General features: G+C 46.6%; 1 protein-coding gene across 1 annotated transcript in view; it reads right to left on the reverse strand.

The window, feature by feature from the left end:
* Nucleotides 1-18,472, reverse strand: part of Mgll (monoglyceride lipase) — a 178,019-nt gene that overhangs the window by 84,865 nt on the left and 74,682 nt on the right. The window lies entirely within an intron of this gene.

The raw sequence follows: 18,472 nt of genomic DNA on the forward strand, positions 1-18,472 counted from the left end.
TTTACCAGGGAGCAGGAGGATGACTTCCGTCCAGGAATTTAAGGCCAAGCTAGGGCCACATGGTGAGACCTCAACTCTTGGGAGTAAGGGGTGTTGTTCTATATCTGGCTTTTTCCTTTTAGTTAAACATTTACCACAAATTATTAAGAAGTTTCTTACTATGTTTTGGGGTTTTGGGGGGTTTTTTGGTACCGGGGATTGAACTCGGGACCTTGCACTTGCAAGGCAGGTGGTGGTACCACTGACCTAAATCCCCGGCCCAAAGTTTCTTACTATGTTGCCTATGCTCTTTTCTACTTATCCTGTTTTTGTTTTATTTTGTTTGTTTGGAAACAGGATCTCACTATGTGGTTCAGGCTGACCTTGAACTCACTATATAGCCCAGGCTGGCTTGGAACTCACAGAGATCCTCTTGCTTCAGCTTCCTAAGTGCTGAGATTATAGGCTTGTGCCACCACGCTCAGACCTCTACTCGTTCTTTAGCATTCAATTTTTTACCAATTAAACTTTCTTTTTATCTTGAGATGATTATAGATTCATGTGCAGCTGTAAGAAATAGTACAGAGTTGCTGTATGTCCTTTAGCCAGTTTATCCAGTGGTGACTTCTTATAAAGGGACAGTATGGTTTCTCAGTCAGGATGTTGACTTTAATAGAGTCAAGAAACGGAACATTTCCCTAGCTGCCAAGATCGCCAGTAGTTACCCTTTTATAGCCGTATTCACTTCCCTCTCATCCTCATTTCCCCAAGAACTCCTGGCAATCATGACCTTGTTCTACATTTTCACAATTTGCTCGGTTTGAGAATGTTTTGTAAATGGAATCATAACAGTAGGTGACCTTTTAGCGTTCGCTCCTTTCATTCACCATAAATCAATCTGAGTTGTTGTGTAGAGGGTTCCAAGGTGCAGATGGACCACTCTGTTTCAAACCCACCGAAGCTTTCCTGGGCTGTTTGCAGTCTGGGGCTATCCTACTAAAGTTGCTGTGTCTACATGGACATATGTCTTCATTTCTCTTGAGCTGAATGCCCAGGAGTGCAATTACTGGACCACATAGAAATGGCAAGCTTATTTTTAAAAAGAGACCAGCAAGATGCCTTCCCAAGTGCCTCTACCAGTGTACATTCCCCCAGCAATCCATGAGATATTCTGTTTCTAAGCGTTCTTGTCAGCCTTAAATACTGTCCCCACTTAAAAAAAATTGAGCCCCACTGTTGAGTGTGTCCCTGTGGTTTTATTTTATTTTCCCTGATGGCTAATAGTGATGTATCCCTTCCCGTGTGCTTGTCTGTCATCTCTCTGTCCTATTCAGTGAAATGTTTCCTAATTGTTCTTGTACTGTTGTGTCTCAAAGGTTCTTGATTTATTCTAGACTAGTCAAATATTTTCTTCATGTAGCCCATCTTTTCATTCTCTCATCTGGGTCTTTTGGAAAGGAAATGTTCTAACTTTGGTAAACCCCAATGTATCAGTTTTTTCCTTTTATGAATCATTCTTTTGGTGTTAAGTCAAAGAGTTCTCTGCTTAGTCCAACGTTTGACGATCTCCTCTGATGCTCTTCTATATGTGTTATATAGTTTTGCACTTCATTACTTCTGCAACCCATGGGGACTGAATGTTTGTATAGGGTATAAGATTCAGGTCCAGGCTCAGTTGTCTGTACGCACCCAGGTACACCATCAGTCTGCTGAAATCTGACACCATTCCCTTGGACTGCTTCTGCACCTGCACCAAATTCTGCTTTTCTGCTGTATGAGTCTTTTCTGGTTCTCTAGTCTACTCCACTGATCTGTGCTGATTCCTCCACCAATACCGCACAATCTTTATTATTGAAACTACCTGATAAACCTTGAAACTGGACAGATCGTTTCCTTCCACTTTTTTCTCCCTTTATAAGGTGGGTTTAGCTATTCTAGTTCCTTTACTTTTCAGTATGAATTTTGGGGTAATCTTCTCTATATTTGTTAAAAACTGTGGCTGAGATCTTGATAGGAAATGTGTTAAATATATGTATCAATTTGCTGACAATTGCCATTTTTACTCTTAAGTATTCCAGTCTGTGGGAAGCCGAGGTCACAATTTTGAGGCCAACCTGGGCAACTTAATGAGAGCCTGTCTCAAAATAAAAAATAAAAAAAGGGCTGGGGGTATAACTCAGTGTGAAGGCTCTGGGTTCAGTCCCCAGAACCACAAAAAACAAAGCTGAACAAGAATTCCAATCCATGTACATGGTATATCTATCAATTAATTTAGTTCTTCTTTGATTTATTTTATCAAGGTTGAAGTGTTTCAGCATAAAATCCTGCACATGGTTGTCAGATGTACACTTTTGTTTATTTTAACTAATTATAGATGTCATATGCTTTTAATGTCAGTTTCTACATGTTAATATCAAGTATGTGGAGATAAGATTGGTTTTTGTCTTTTGATCTTGTATCCTGTGACCTCCTGAGCTCATTTATCAGACATAATAGAGGAGGGTTTGAATTTTGCTTTTGTTTGCAACTTACTCAGGATTTTCTACATTGAGCATCATGGTATTTTTGGTGAGTTTCTTGTGAACAACGCATGGTTGGATCATTTTTAAAAATTTGTTGGATACAGAAAATGTGGTACCTATACACAGTAGGATGCTACTGACCCATAAAAGAAGAAAGTCTTGTTGACAACAGGGGTGAAACTGGAAATAATTATGTTCAGTTAAGTAAGCCAGACACAAAAAAACAAGTACTGTACTCTGTGCTCTCACGTATAAGCATAATTTAAAATGTTGAGCTCATGGAAGTTGAGAATAAAATGGTAGCTTCTAGAGGCTAGGGAAGACAGCAATGGTGATAGGAGGCTAAGGAAGGTGAGAAAGGACCAGTCAGTGGGTACTGATCTAGGATTAGGCAGGAGCAAGAAGTTCTAGTGGGCTGCAGTACAACAGGGTGTACATAATGGGCTGCACGTGCCAAAAAGCCAAGAGAAAGAATTTTGAAACTTTTCATTATAAATGTTTGAAGAGATAGGCATGTTTAAACTGATTTAAGCCTTAAACAGTATACATGTATCAAAACTTCACATGTTGTACCATTTTATGTACATTTTATGTAGAAGTCAGAAATAAATTTTTAAAAATGTAGTTCGTTGTATCAATGTCTATCTTTGCATTGGTAATTTCAGACCATTTACATTTAAAGATTATGTTAGGGCTTAAGTCTGCTGTTCTCTTTTGTGTGCTGTTACCTTTTCTATTTTCTTTTTCTTGCCTCCCTGAGGGTTGCTTGAACAGGAATTTTTAGAGTTCCATTTGTATTTATCTAAACAGTGTTTGAGTATATATCTTTGTATAGATTTCTTAGTGGTTCTTTGAATTGCATTTTATGTAATTTTACCAATTCTAGAGGTTATAGAAACCTGATATCCTCTTATGTCCCTTACTGTACCCATTTAATACTACAGCTGCCTCATCTATTCCCTCTACATACACTGAGAACCACATCAGATAGTGGTTTAATTTTTAAATACCTTTTTTTTTTTCTTTGGTACCAGGGATTGAACTTGGGACCTTGTGCTTGCAAGGCAGGCGCCTGAACCACTGAGCTAAATCCCCAGCCCTGTGCTATAATTTTTGATTCAACCATAAAATATAATTTAGAGAAGAGGAGGAAGAAGGCCTATTTTATTTGATCCCACATTTTTACTCATGTTTTAACTGTATTCTTCCTTCCTTATTTTGTCATTTCCTTTCGTCATTCTTTTGGGGTAGTTCTGCTGTCAAAAATTCTCTTGGATGGGCCGGAGACAGCTCAGTGGTTCTGCAGCCTGCCTCGCAAGCACAAGATCCCGAGTTGGATCCTCAATACCAAAAAAAAAATTCTCTTGGTTTTCCATCATCTGCACATGTTTTGATTCCCCTTCATTCTTGGAGAGCATTTTCACTTGGAGAGCATTTTCACTAGAGAGCATTTTCACTAGGTTAACAGCTTTCTTCCTCCTCCTCCTCCTCCTCCTCCTCCTCCTCCTCCTCTCCTCCTCCTCCTCCTCCTCCTCCTCCTCCTCCTCCTCCTCCTCCTCCTCCTCCTCCTCCTCCTCCTCCTCCTCCTCCTCCTCCTCCTCCTCCTCCTCCTCCTCCTCCTCCTCCTCCTCCTCCTCCTCCTCCTCCTCTCCTCCTCCTCCTCCTCCTCCTCCTCCTCCTCCTCCTCCTCCTCCTCCTCCTCCTCCTCCTCCTCCTCCTCCTCCTCCTCCTCCTCCTCCTCCTCCTCCTCCTCCTCCTCCTCCTCCTCCTCCTCCTCCTCCTCCTCCTCCTCCTCCTCCTCCTCCTCCTCCTCCTCCTCCTCCTCTCCTCCTCCTCCTCCTCCTCCTCCTCCTCCTCCTCCTCCTCCTCCTCCTCCTCCTCTCCTCCTCCTCCTCCTCCTCCTCCTCCTCCTCCTCCTCCTCCTCCTCCTCCTCCTCCTCCTCCTCCTCCTCCTCCTCCTCCTCCTCCTCCTCTTCTGTGCTTGAAAAACATTGTGGCCTCTGTTCTGGACTTGCTGGTATCTGATGGAATGTCTGCTGCCACTTGAATGCTTTTTGTCTTGTAGGTAATACACCATGTCTTTTTCAGTGCTTCTAGAATTGATATTTGTCTTTAGTTTTCAGGTGTTTTACTATGATGTGTCTTGGTATGGATTTCCTTGGATTTATTTTACTTGGTGTCTGTTCAGTTTCTTGAATCTGAACAATTCCAGGTTTATGTCTGCTGCCAAATTGAGGACATTTTCAGCATCATTTCTTTAAGTACACTTTCATCCTCACCATCTTGTCTCTTCTCCTTCTGGGACTCTGGTGACACGAATCTTAGATCTTTTAGATGGCAGTATGATATGTCCTTGAGGCCAGGACTTTCTTTCTTCCCCTGTTGCAGAATTCCTGCTTCGCTCCAGTGTACATTTTCTCTGTCATTCAGCTTGAGTGATTTTTTCCTGTGTTCCAGTTAACTGATTCTTTTCTGTTGTTGTTGTTTTGTTTTGTTTTTGCTTTTTGAGACAGGGTCTCTCTGTATTCCAGGCTGGCTCTGAACTCACTGTGTAGCCCAGGCTGGCCTCAAACTTATGGCAATCCTCTTGCCTCAGCTGGAATCAGAGGCATGCATCACTATCCCTGCCCTCTGGTTCACTGATTCTTTCTTCTGTCCCCTCCACTTGGCCATTAAGGCCATTCACTAAGCATTTTATTTGTTACTATATTTTTCAGCTCTAAAGTTTCTATTTGGTTCTTTTTTATATCTTACATTCCTTTGCTAGGACTTTCTGTTTTCTGTTTGTTTTTAGTGTGTCCATACTTGGATTTTAGTGTGTCCATGAAAGCATTTTTATCATGGCTGCTTTATAATTGCTGTTCTTTCTGTTGGCATCTGTTGATTGTCTTGTTTTTGTCCAGTGTTAGATATTTTGGTTTCTTAACAAGTGATTTTCTCCTGAAATATGGTCACCTATAGATCACAGCATCAGACTCTGAGTCTTGTTTTGAGCTTTCTGTTTTGCCTGTTTGTTCTGAGCCAACTCAGACAAAAGGGGGAGGGACACCCCCATCACTCCTAGGTGGAGGCAGAGGTCCCAGTTTCCCGCTCGGCCTTTGTGGGTGTAGCCAAGTTTGGTTTGGGCTTGGTTTCCCCCCTTATGTTTGACTGGCATAGAGCACTTATCTTCTGGGAGTTTTCTGTCCTGCTTGGCTTCGGCTAGAAAGAGCCAGCTTTCGGTAAGTCTTCATTTTGGCCTGGCATTCCTGGGATCCTGGCTTCTCCAGCGCCAGGGCTGGGGAGCAGGAGGGTGCTTGCATTGTCCCTGGTGGCCCAGGATTCCCAGCTGGTCTGTCTTTTCTCTCCGCCTTTCAGAGTCTTCGTGTGCTGTTTTAGGCATAAGGCCTGGGGGTTTAGTTGCATTTAACAGGAGGAACAGAGGAAAGCACTTCAACTTGCTTTTGCAGATGCAGAAGTCTTGTTGCTGCCTTTTCATTTCACTAAGGAAGTCGCAGAACCACCAGGTCCTTCCTGCACTGTGTCCAGAGACCTCTAGAGCAGGACTGCTAACTACAATCTCCAGGAAAAGTACAAGCTGACCGAATCTGCTCCTACAACCGAGGGTGAAAAAGCAGGTGACAACTCAAGGAAAAGAGGCACAGGTGTTCTTGTGTGACCTTCAGAGACCCTCTGGGGTTTGGGGAGGGTGGAACATGCTGAAAACTCCTGTGAGGAGGAAGAGGGGAAGAATGAGCCAGGAGACAGTAAGGAAACCAAGAGTTTCTGTCACTGACAAGTTTAGTTTATGCGAACACAGCTGTCTAGTCACTAGAATTCTGGTTGTTGGAGAAGGAAAGAGAAAAGAGAAGTAGAAAGAATTAAGATGTGTTCTGTGCAAGTCCCCAAGAAGAATGTGATCGTTATGTACTGCTGACATGTACTCATAAAGACAAAAGCACATAAAAGGAATTTTGGATGTTACATACCTCAGTTATAAATCACTCCGGGTGCAAGAGCAAAGGAGAGTAGGAAGAGAGGTGGTGCACAGAGTAGGCGATGGAGAAGAGGTAGCCTCCGTGCCATCAAACCCAGGAAAACAAAGGTGAGCAGAGATATGAAGCCTCAGAACAAAGCTCCTCCAAGCAGTTCTGTTACTTCCTGGCGAGCTGCTTTCCCCTGCGGGCCTGCCTTCTTTCCCAAAACCCAGGACTGTGAAGGTGGACACCCTGCCAGCCCCATGGAAAGAAAGATGGACCAAGGGCCTGGCGATGCAGGACCAGCATGGCATGGCATCTGATGATTTAGCTCATGCTAGACTGGAGGTGGCAGCTGGGTGGCCCACAGTCTGACTCAAGAAAAAGTACTTTTCCATCTGAATTTTGGAAAAGTGAATTTTAGACATTGGTGACTTCACATCGCAAATCTAGAATCCAACCTCTCTCAAAGAGCAGAGGCCACGGTTCCACCTACCGAGGTGCCTGTGGGCAGCTGGACTCGTGAGTCCAAAGAGAGAGGTCTGGTAGGAGACAGGTGCACCCATGGCAGCCAAGAGAGGGGAGGAGACAGACAGGGCTCTGGTGTGGCTACTTGCACGCTGCACTGGTTGGCAGCAATCTGCCCAGGGCAGTGTTTTTACACTATTTGAATTGGTAACCAACATTTGAAAATCAGGACATTTAGCAAGGCATGGTGGCACAGGACTGTAATTCCAGCCCTCTGGGAGGCTGAGGCAGGAGGATTGCAAGATCAAGCCCTGCCTGGGCAACTTAGTGAGACTCTGTCTCAAAAATTTTTAATTTTTTTTTAAAAGAGAACGAGAAGAGAGCTGGAGATGTAGCTCAGTGCAATAGCCCTGGGTTCCATCTCCAATACTGCAAAACATAACAAAACAAAAAAAGACATTTCACATAATGACACTGGGTTGTATTTCCTCTAAAAGACCAAAAGCCTGGGAAGGCAGCATCTGAGCCTGGCTACTGCCCTGTGTCTGGGAAGAGGCTGCCCCTGCAGGTGCTGCGCATGTCGGCCGCTCCCACTCAGCCTCTGCAGTGCCCCCCTCCAAGGCTTGGATTTCATGTTCGTGTCCCTCCCTGGTGGGTGCCTTCCTGAACTGCAGGATGTAAAGGAAGGAAAGGGAATCATTTTGGGAGCTGGGTTGGGGAGTGAGGTCAGAGCCACTGCAGGGCTTCTGAGTTCTCAGTGGACAGCACATGGGAGACTTCATGGAGACCCTCTCTTTAGACTCTGTGGCCAACAGCGTCCAAAGTGGCCTGGAGATCAAGCAAAAGAAGGACAGCGCTATGTGCAGTTATTTCAGTGACAAGGAGGTCATTGTAACCTTGGAGAGAACCCAGTGTATAGACAAATCAGGGTAGATGTCAGTTTGCACTGACTCATGAGGTGGGTGGAAAATAAGTGGAGACAGTGAGTGGAGACAGCCCTCTCCAGATATTCTGTGTGAAGAAGAGGCAGGAGAGAGCAGCTCAAGGGCCACAGGCCTTGGAGCTAGAGAGCCTGGGTTCAAATCCTGGGTCTACCCACTTGAAAGTCCCTCATCGTGGGCAGGCACTTACCCAGCTTTTAGCTCTATAAAGTAAGGCTAACTGAGATTTGTCTCTATTTTATGGAGTTGAATAGAACCATGCAGGTTGAGTCCTTAGCCCAGTACCCAACATGTGGTAGATAGAGCATGACAGGGTGGGATTTCATTATCACTAAGTTAAAGTAATAGATCCAGAGGAGGGAGGGAAAGAGAGGGAAAGATTAACCCATGGGTACTAAGTCACAGTTAGATAGGAGCAAGAAGCTCTGCACAGTAGAGCAACAATGGATAATAATAACTCAATGCACATTTAAAAACTCTAGAAGAGCCAGGTACAGTGGTGCCTGCCTGTAATTCCAGCACTTGGGAGGCTGAGGCAGGGGAGTCACAGTGAGTTCAAGGCCAGCCTGGGGCTACATAATGAGTTTGAGGCCAGCCTGAACAGCATAGCTAGACTTATCTCAAAAAAATAAATCTAGCAAAAAGGATTTTGAAAGTTTTCACCAGAATGAAAATGGTAACTGTTTGAAGACATAGATGCGTTTAACCTAATTTAAACACTACACAATGTGTACATGTATCAAAGCATCATATAGTTCATATGTACAACTTTTATGTTTTCAAGGTACTAGTGCAGGGGACTAGTGCAAATAAATTTGAAAATAAGAAATAAAAAATAGAGAGGTTATAGATGCACATGTTAAAAATTCAAATGAAAACCAACAAGTTCTCACAGTGAATTGAGTTTCCCTCTCGTCCATGCCCACTGCTTTTGTTCCGGTCCCCAGGTTCTGTGTGGCTTTATAAAGATGCAGAGGGCTGAGGAGCATGAGCTGTGCTGGAAATTCCTAGGCAGGAAGTGACAAAGTGCAAGACAAAGACAGTGGGACATGAGGGTGTCCTGCAGAGCTGGAGTGACCAGCTTTCTAGTGGCTCTGAGCAGCCAGCTGCTTAGGGAGAGTGGGACAGAGGACAGACTGGAGAGACAGCTCCTCAGCAGGGGTGGATACTTAGGCTCCCTGTCCCCAGCTCTTTGCACTGATTTCAAAGTTCTTCCTCCACAGAGGCACTGCCTGGCTCTCGTGCCTTGTACCTGTGCCAGCCTCTTACTTGGCTCTGGCCAATAGGATGTGGTGGAAGTGACATCATCCCAATTCTGAGACACCCAGAGGACACCAAGGCTCCCTAGCAGATGAGTGACCAGTCCCCAGCGCAAGTCTTCCCTGCTGAGACCAACAGAACCGCCCAGCTGAGCCCAGCCCAAGTAGCCATCCCTCAGAATCAAGAGCCACATAGCGGAGGCTATGTTAAGCCAATGAATCTGGGGCTGGCTTGTTATTCAGCAAGAACTAACCGATGCAATATGTTAGCCACTTTGATGTCTTGTTTGTTTGTTTGTTTTTTGATACAGCATCTTACTATGTAGGTCAGGCTGGTCTTGAACTCATTATGTAGTCCAGGCTGACCTCAAACTCACAGCAATCCTCCTGCCTCAGCCTCCCAGGTGCTGGGATGACAGGAGAGCACCACCACACTGGTTGCCTTTGCCATCCTGCAGCTTGAGTTACCTTTCCCCTATAATCCCTGTGGGACCTGGGAGCTGGGATTCAGCAATTCTCAATTTTTAAAAAAAGATCTCTTTTCAATCATTGAAAATTTGGATGATGGAAGAGAAAGGAAAAAGGAAACACTTTGTACTATGTATAATATCTACAAAACAGAATACATTTACAAATAACAATAGAACAATCCTGTTACTAGGCTAGGGTGCACCCGAGAATGCAACTAGGGGAGTCAGAAATGTTCGAAACGTGTGACAGGGTGTACTGATTGTTTTCTGCCTCGATGTGTGTCTACACGTTTTCCTCAAATCATTGCTGCCTTAGCCTCCTTCTTCTATTTTTTCCCGTAAAGTCTTAAATTTCTTCTGCATAAACATGTCCTGCATAGGATGTTTGGGGCCATTGACACCCACGGCTGAGAAAGGGCACTTGGGGTGGATATGAGGCCTTATTGATATGCATGGGTGCAGGAGTTTGTTTTCCCTTCGCTTGGTCTCTAGTTGCCTCTTCCTCAGACACTGTTGGGTACCTCACTGGAAATGTCATTACAGGAGGACAGGTGTAGAAAACAAAGGCACTTCCCTGCTTTTTTTCTGCTGCTTTTTTTTTTTTACCAGCCTGGGGAAAAATCAAACAGCAAATTTTAAAACCTTTCAGTGTGGCTCCTGCTGAAATTATATCAATTGGAACCAAAATTGGGGGGTAAATTAGCAGATGCTGACGTCAAGTCACCCCCATCTTCGAAGGCATCACTGGACGGAGGCACTGAAGAGGACCCTCAGAGTGGAGGGGGTGGCACACAGAGGGGAACCTGGCACAAGGCTAGCCTGGGGCAGAGGCAAAGGTGCCTTGATCCTCACCTGGCCACTTACTCTCATCTGTCCACACACAGATGCGAACTGGCTTCGGGAAGACTGAGCGGATGTCTCAGTGATGCAAAGGTAAAGTCCTCATCAGGTGTTTGTGTCCCTTCAGCACTGTCCCAAAAGCAGCCCCGTGTCTGTCACTAGAGGCTAACAACTTGGCTTTGCTGTCATTGATTTTACTTGTAAGGTCATTGTTATTTTATGGCAAATGTTTGCTTGCCTTCTATTTAAAGAAGCCTTTTAAAATAAATGCAGGGCCAGGGATTTAGCTCAGTGGTTTTGCCGCCTGCTGCACAAGTGCAAGGACCCAAGTTCGATCCCCGATACCAAAAACGTAAATAAAATTAAATTAAAAAATAAAATAAATGCAGTGAATTTAAAGTATGGGTTGGCATAAAGGAAGTCACTAAGTAAATAACGAGCTTGTGGGACACAGATCTGGCAGAGCCATCTTGTCAGTGGTGTGGCTGTGACTGGACTTGGGGACCCAGGTAGGAGAGCTGAGTTTGGCCTCTGCACTGCCTCTGACCTGCAGGCCATGCCTCTGGTATTCATGGGGCCTCAGCTTCCTATAGGTCAAGATCAAGGTGGCCGGGCAGTCTCCAGCTGTCCTTCTGGCCCTCACCATTAGTCATCCTGTGAAGGGGGTTTTTTACTATATATTTAAGCACAAGGACCAGGCTTCTTGGGAAAGGTCATTAAGTCTAATCAAATACAGCAAGATGAAAGCAAGATGAAAGGACAGGTCCCCACCCACGTGCCACTTTCTTTAAATGCATCTGGCAAGTCCAGAATGTCAGTTAATTGCTAACTGGGCCCCAGCACTGTAATGAGATTTGGACTCAGCAGTGGAGGAGAAATTCTTCCACTGACTAATCAGGTTAGCGAAGCGAAGAAAAGTTGTACACATTGAAAAGTATTTCCCTGGGGTTGTCACTGGGCAAAAATAAAGTAGACTGCTAGCGAATAAAAGTAGTGGGTCACACGTGCACTTAGCTATTTTATTAAAAAAAAAAAAAGACATTTTTTTTTGAAATGGGTACTGCTGACCTAACAGCAAAATGTGGCCTTGGAATGCAAATGAGGTAACAGCTATGTTTAGATCGGGAAAGCCCAGTGGAGGGCTGAAGAGCTATATCGAAAGGGTTACTGATAATTTAGTGTACGGATAATTTAGGCAATGCTAAGGAGGGAAGGGAAGTGCCTTAGTTACTTTTTGCACTGCTGAGACAAAATACCTGGCACCCAAGTTTAAAGGAGGAAAGGTTTCAGTCCATGGTTGGCTGGCTCCAAGGCAGGTGGCACGGCGGAGGAAGAGTCCATGGCAAAGCAGGGCAGGGAAAAGGCAGCAAGCAGCAAGAAATGGCAGCAGCCTTCTTTCTATCCCTTATATTCCCTTCAGGGCAAGTAGTTCTGATGGCACCTTTGATGCCAGCCTCACACCTTTATCCTAGCACCAGGCACCCTAGATCCAGCCACCTCCAAAAACCCCCACCTATGACCACATGAAGCTTTGGCGGGACATCTAGACACAAGCCATAACAGGGAGCGACCTAGACAGCTTTTGTAAACAGCAGCATTTTCCCCCTCTGGGCTGTTGTAATTGTCTAGTTTGGGTCAGAGAGGCTTGTGGAGTGCTAGCTAAGGGTACTGACCCTGGGGGCTGAGTTGGCTCCTGGGCTTAGCTTTGTGACCTTGAGCAAGTTATTTAACCTCTGTGTGCCTCCATTTCCTCAACAGTATAATCAAGGTAATAAGAGTATCTACTTTATAGAATTATTGTGACAATGAAGTGAATGAACACATTAGAGTGCTCCGGACTGTCCCTGGCTTATAGGAAATGCTGTAGGTGTGAGCTGTGTTATTATCATCCACAGAACTTGTCACTGTCTGCTGCAAACCACTTCCATCAATACCACATTCGTGAGAACCAGTGTCTTAGAAAGCATGTTCCCTTGTGCAGCATCAAGTGCACATGCCCTCGTACATCCAGTGAAGCCAGCAAGCGTTCGGCAGACCTCTTGGCTGGAGCTCACATTCAGTGGCCATGTCTGGATTAGAACAAGGGCCTGCCCTTCCTTGCATCTGAGGTGAGGTTTACGCCATCTCTTTTCCCTGCCACTGGACTCATTGTTTCCAGCTGGGACAAGAAATGGGAAACCAGGAAGCAGCATTCTCGAGGACTCTCAGCCATACTCTGCCACAAGGCTGGGGCAGATTTCCCCACCCTAACCCTTTAGATCCCTATGAGATCTAGGTCTAAGTGGATGTTTGATTTATTTGACAACCAAGCAGCCACCCCCACCCACCCCATCAATTGTGCCATTAGACCTCTGTGACCACATTCTCTGCATTCAAGAATCCAACACCTGGATTGAAAATACTGGGGGGAAGTTGCATCTGGACTGAATACATACAGCAGGTTTTGCTTACCACGATTCCCTAAGCCATACCACTGACAGCTACATGGATCGCACTGACATCACAGTCGATGCAACAAGTAAGCTAGAGAGGATTGAAGTTGATGGGAGGAGTGACAGGTTAGAGGAAAACATTGTGCCGTTTCTCATAAGGGACTTGAACATTTAGCGTTCGAAAGGCAGGGGGAGGCTCTGGAACCAATTCCCATTACCCAATTTCCTTGTAAGTACTCAAGACCATGGAGGGTATCCTTGGGCCAACTGTCCATCAAGGTGGCCCAGGGCCCAGGAAGGCAGTGACCACCCCCTGGGGACTCTTGAGCAGGGTGTGGCTCTTACACTTTCTCATGCTGGCCCAAGGTGGCTGGTGTGCCTGCTGAAGGACACCGGGGGTCTGGGCCCTGATGTGTCGTTTCCAGGCCTGGCCTTTGAACCTCAGTTTGTCTTCTGAGCTGCTCAGTAGGCCCCGGAGAAAGTCCCATTTGGCATAAGCTGGCCAGATCTGCATCCTGTGGCTTACCCTAAGCACTTCCCTCATAGTGCTGTCTGTTGGGCAAGTTCCTGGCACTGGGGTTGGTGGGGAATTGGACAGAGAGCCTAAGTCTCCATGCAGCAGCTGGCAATGGGAAGAAAGAGGAATGAGAATGATCCCCAGCCCAGAGCTTGGCACACTGATGTCCTAAAGTGAGCAGGGAGGTCAAGGCAGCGGGACAAGGGGGCACCCTACAGCTGAGGGTTCAGAAGCAGACACAGGAAACAAGAAGGCAAGAAATGGAGAGAGGGAGGCTTCCAAGGACTAAGTCAAGATCCACCGGTGGCCACTGCAAAATAGCCTTTCGAAGGGTGCCTCACAAGCGGAAACAGACGTTGTTTCAGGGACAGTCTGGGCAAAGAAGTCAGCATTCACTTACTTCTTCTGTCATTCATTCATTCATTCATCCATCCAGCTTGCATTTAGTCAGCACCTGCCAAGTGCCAGTCCTTGTGCTAGGTGCTCAGATAAGCACCGAGGTTGCCCCTCATGTAAGGCACAGCCCAAAGCAGAAGAGGAACAGGAAGACAGCTGCTCCAGCTGCAGATGCCAGAGAGGGCACATGCTGCAGGATAAAGCAGTGGTTGTTCCCACACACAACGTGGAGAGAGCAGCCCTCCCTTTCCAAGGATAGGAGGAGGACTGAGGGCTGCTAGGCTGTGCCTTCATCCTGGGCTCTTGTCTCATCCAGGCTTTGGGGAAGAGTGGGTTACTCCAGTCCCCAAAGGCTGGAGGCTTAGACCCAGCCCCCTAGGAGCCCCCTAGTTTCTGCCGGCAAAGTATGGTCCTTGGAGCAGCAGCAGGGAGCTCTCCTGGGAGCTGGTTAGAAACACAGAGCTCCATGTGTAACAGAGCCTGGGGAGGAGGAGGGGAACAGAGGGGCTTGGGTAACGGGCACCAAAATGCAGCTAGATAGGAGCACTAGTTCTGCTCACACTAGTTCCTCACACACACACTGTGTGTGTGTGTGTGGGGGGGGATGGTTCACAGTGGCCCAAGATGTGTTTTGTGAATAGGGAGAGGACAGGACTAGGGGTCCCAACACAGAGTACAGAGAGGGAAGATGTCATGGTGCTGGGGCTGGGCAGTTTGCTCTGCCTGGTTCTGGGTGGGAGGCAGAGGAAGGCCCTGAACCCTGGCATGTGGACAGGATGTGATACACACCAGGCTGGGGGCTGGGAGAGCTGAGCCAGTGGGGAGCAGGGCTGGGGTGGGGAGCATCATCCTCTCCAACTCACACAGGGCCCTTTGTGGAGGGGTGGGTGTGGGTCCTGAGTATCCCTCACTGTGATGGCAGAAGGAACAGACATATCTGTCTCATAGTCTCAGTGCTTCCCGGACAAAGTGAAACAGACACTGAAATCTACAACACAATTCCACAGAGCATAACAAACTCTAAACAGGACAGATGGGCTGTATTTGCTTGGAAGGAGAATGGGAGAGGAATACAGAGATATTTAAATGACAAATAATAATAACAAGCATAAGTAATAAACTGATAGTAAAGTAAAATTAAAATAACAAGATGTACTAAGCACAGAGTGAGGGGCTGGTAGAGTGCTTGCCTAGCATGCATGAGGCTCCGGATTTCCATTCCCAGCACCGAAAAAGTAAGTCAATAAAATAAGTAAATAAGAACATAGAAAGCAAAGTTCTCTGGACCAACAATGATGACATGGTGCAAAATGAACTGGGTGATGGGCTTCATGACTGGCACATGAAGCCCCAAATGAACATGTAAATATATAAATCAACAACCAGGGGTCTGTAGCCCGCATCCTTTGGGACCCAGCCTTAGGTTCCATATCTCCACGGCACAGCCTGTGCTGGCGGGAGGAGACCTGTGGTCCCAACACGCAGCTCTGCCCCAGGCCTCCGGCCCAGGTGTCCAAGGCATTTCCACCCTTCGTAGCCCCAGGCTGTCTGCCATCTGCTGTTCAAACCAGGCTTTTGCTGCTGAGATGCTGCTCTTCCCTCTGTCTCCTCTTGGCGGCGCATGCGTTGCTCGGCCCAGCCTCACCTTTCGACCCTCGGATCTGAGGACTTGTGGCTCTGCGGCAGTGGGTTTTGACCAAAGAAGCATCGAAACTCCCTGACACAAGCCAGAGGTGGTGGCATACACCTGTAATCCCAGTATTCAGGAGGAAGAGGAGAGAGGGTTGCCGCAAGTTTGAGGCCAGCCTCGACTGCATGGCGAGACCCTGTCTCAAAACAATAGCAGCAATAACGACTCCCTGACACCTGCCATGTAGAATTCGGAAGGGGGTCTCCACATGTATATTTGGAAATATTCCTTAGGCGGTTCTTGGGAATTTTGCAGGTCGGAAAAAAATTGAAGTTCAAAAAGATAAGTAAGTAAATAAATAAATATCGGTAAGATAGCAGGATATAGATTAGTATGAAAATCCATAACCTTTATGAATATATAATAAGCATTTAGACGATGTAAAAGTAGAGAAAGGAAAAGGTCCTTTTATTTTTGTTGTTGTTTTTTGTATGTTTTCTGTTTTCTGTTTTTTATTTTTGTTTGTTTGTTTGTTTTGGTACCGGGGATCAAACTCGGGTCCTTGCTCTTGCACAGCAGGCAGCGAAACCACTGAGCTAAATCCCCAGCCCTGTTTTCTAAATCCCCAGCCCTGTTTTCTGTTTTTTGAGACAGGGTCTCACTGTGTAGTTCAGGCTGGCCTCGAACTCATGATGATCCTCCTGCCTCAGCCTCCCAAGTGCTAGTATTACAGGCGTGTGCCACCACACCCATCAGAAAGAGCTTCTTATGATAACAACAGAGAAGATAAAATATTTAGGAATAAACATAACAAGAAATGTGCAAAGCTCTTCTTAAACGCTCCTGAGAGACACAGGGAAAAAAAGAATGAATGGGAAGACATTTCTTGTCCTTGGGCAGAATGATATTGGGAAGATGGCAGTTCTCCCAATTTCTAAATTTTAAACAATCCCTCAAAAAACAGCAGCAAGGGCCAGGGATTTAGCTCAGTGGTTCTGCCTCCTGCCTCGAAAGCGCAAGGTCCCAAGTTCAATCCCCAGTACCGAAAAAAACAAACAGCAGCTAGCTTTTTCACAGAGCTAGATAATTGATATGGAGCCTCTTCTGTCTGAACGTGCAAGCAGGGTTGTGAGTGTAACTCAGTGAAGGACTGGGTTCAATTCCCAGAAACAGTGACACAAAAACACAGGAAAAGCCTTTTATGCAAGAATGCCTGGTTATGCAAGAATGCCTGTCCAGACATCCGAGTGGACCTTTCAACAGCGTGGTACCAGTGCATAAGCAGACCAATGGACCAGTGGAAAAGAAGAGAAAATCAAAAGACAGACCCAAGCACAGGCAGAGATGTGGTATTTGATAAAGGCAGGGCAAAGGTAAGCCCTGGACAATGGGCGAAGATAACACCGGATCCATACCTTACACCTTTCACAAGAACCAGTCCCAGAGGGGCCGGGGATGTCCGTGTGAAAAAGGAAACCTCACAATGATTAGAAACCACTGGTATCAAGGAGTCTCCGGACTCTCTCCAGACTCCTCTACAGTCCCTCGGCGGAGTCACTGGAGGCAGAGTGTCCCTCTAAGAACACGTTCTTTATGGTTTTCAAACTACCTCTGGCTCGCCTACCTGTGCAACACAGAACAAAACTTATTCACACACATGTTCACACCTACCTGTGGCAGAGGTGGCCCACACTCCTCCCCAGGGACGCAACTGGACGCCGCTTCCCAGCCCCCCGCCCCAGCTCGCTGAGCCCCTCTGCTGGCTTCTGACCAGTGGGGTGTGAGGGAAATGAACATGCCAGGCCGTGCCTGGAAGATGCTGCAGGGCCACATAAGGGAAACAGCTTGGGTCCCTGTGTGACCACCCCCACCCGCCACCTGCACCACCTCCAACCCACACTGGGCTCTGAAACAAACAAGAAATAACCCTGTACTGGGTTGAGCCACTGAGATCTGCATTTGATCTGAGGCAGCAGCTAACGTGACTTGCTCTGACTAATGTGGTATTTGAACTGTTGCTGCTGCAGCAGAAAACCCTTCCAACACTCTTAGAAGCTTTTCCCTCTTTCCTGCCTCAGCCTATTTGTGATATGCCAACCCGAGAACATGCAAATTTTAAACTGAATGGATGGATGCACCAGCCCACATCTAAACTCCTGCCTGTCGGCACTGGGAGGACAAAGAAGGGAGGGGTGGGAGGACCCGAGCATGGGAGGAAGGAGCACAAAACACTGTGAGAGACAGAAACTTGGCACCCAACGTAGATCACAAAGATCAAGTTTGGAAAATGTTGGAAATAACATGTGGTTCCACCTCTTAATTTCACTCTTCATCTGTTTACTTAGAGATTAAAGCAGAACTTAGGGAGCATTCATAAAAAAACCACTGCAGGTGAAGGAGCTGAACCAGGTCAGACCATGGAGTGATGGGATCCCGGGTGGGTAGGGCATCGGTTAATGGGCCTAAGTTGCTGTGGGAGGAGTGACACTGCCTTTCTTTCCTTGGGGTTATAATAAATTGTTTGGTAATCAGCAGCCCCACAGCCACTGCAATAGGAATCCTAGATCTTCCCCAGAGAGCTCCCTCAGATAGGGGGACATCATAATCCACCTTATGGGGCCATGAGCATAACTTGTTCAGCTCAGAACTTCCCGGGGTTGCCGGAAGTGGAGGTGGCCATATTACCTTCTTCTTTCAGGAAGCTCAGGTGACTGCAGGAAAAGGGGCATGGGGAAGGGAGGGAAAGGAGAAGGAGGGAAGGAGGCCCTAAAGTGCATCTATCCACTGGGGGAAGACTACAGAATGCAACCAAAGACCCTGCTGCTGAAGGCCAGGCTCAGCGGAAGGCAGCCTCAGGGGCTCACATCCCCACAGAAAGCTCCTTCATGCTCAGCCTAAGGGGCAGCTTTTGGTGGGCCCTGCTGTGGGGGAGCCCTGTAAATGCCAGCGAGTGTTCAGAGTGTGGAGCCTGGCATTGATTAGCAGCACAAAGACAAGCTGTTTGAGTCAGGCTTCCTCAGTTCAGGGAAAGAATGAAAGCCTGCAAGTGCTTGATTCTGGAG

This window comes from Heterocephalus glaber, unplaced genomic scaffold (assembly GCF_053883595.1).
Source record: "Heterocephalus glaber isolate CG9 unplaced genomic scaffold, H.glaber_assembly_v1.0 deba00001645, whole genome shotgun sequence".
Classification (NCBI taxonomy): domain Eukaryota; kingdom Metazoa; phylum Chordata; class Mammalia; order Rodentia; family Bathyergidae; genus Heterocephalus; species Heterocephalus glaber.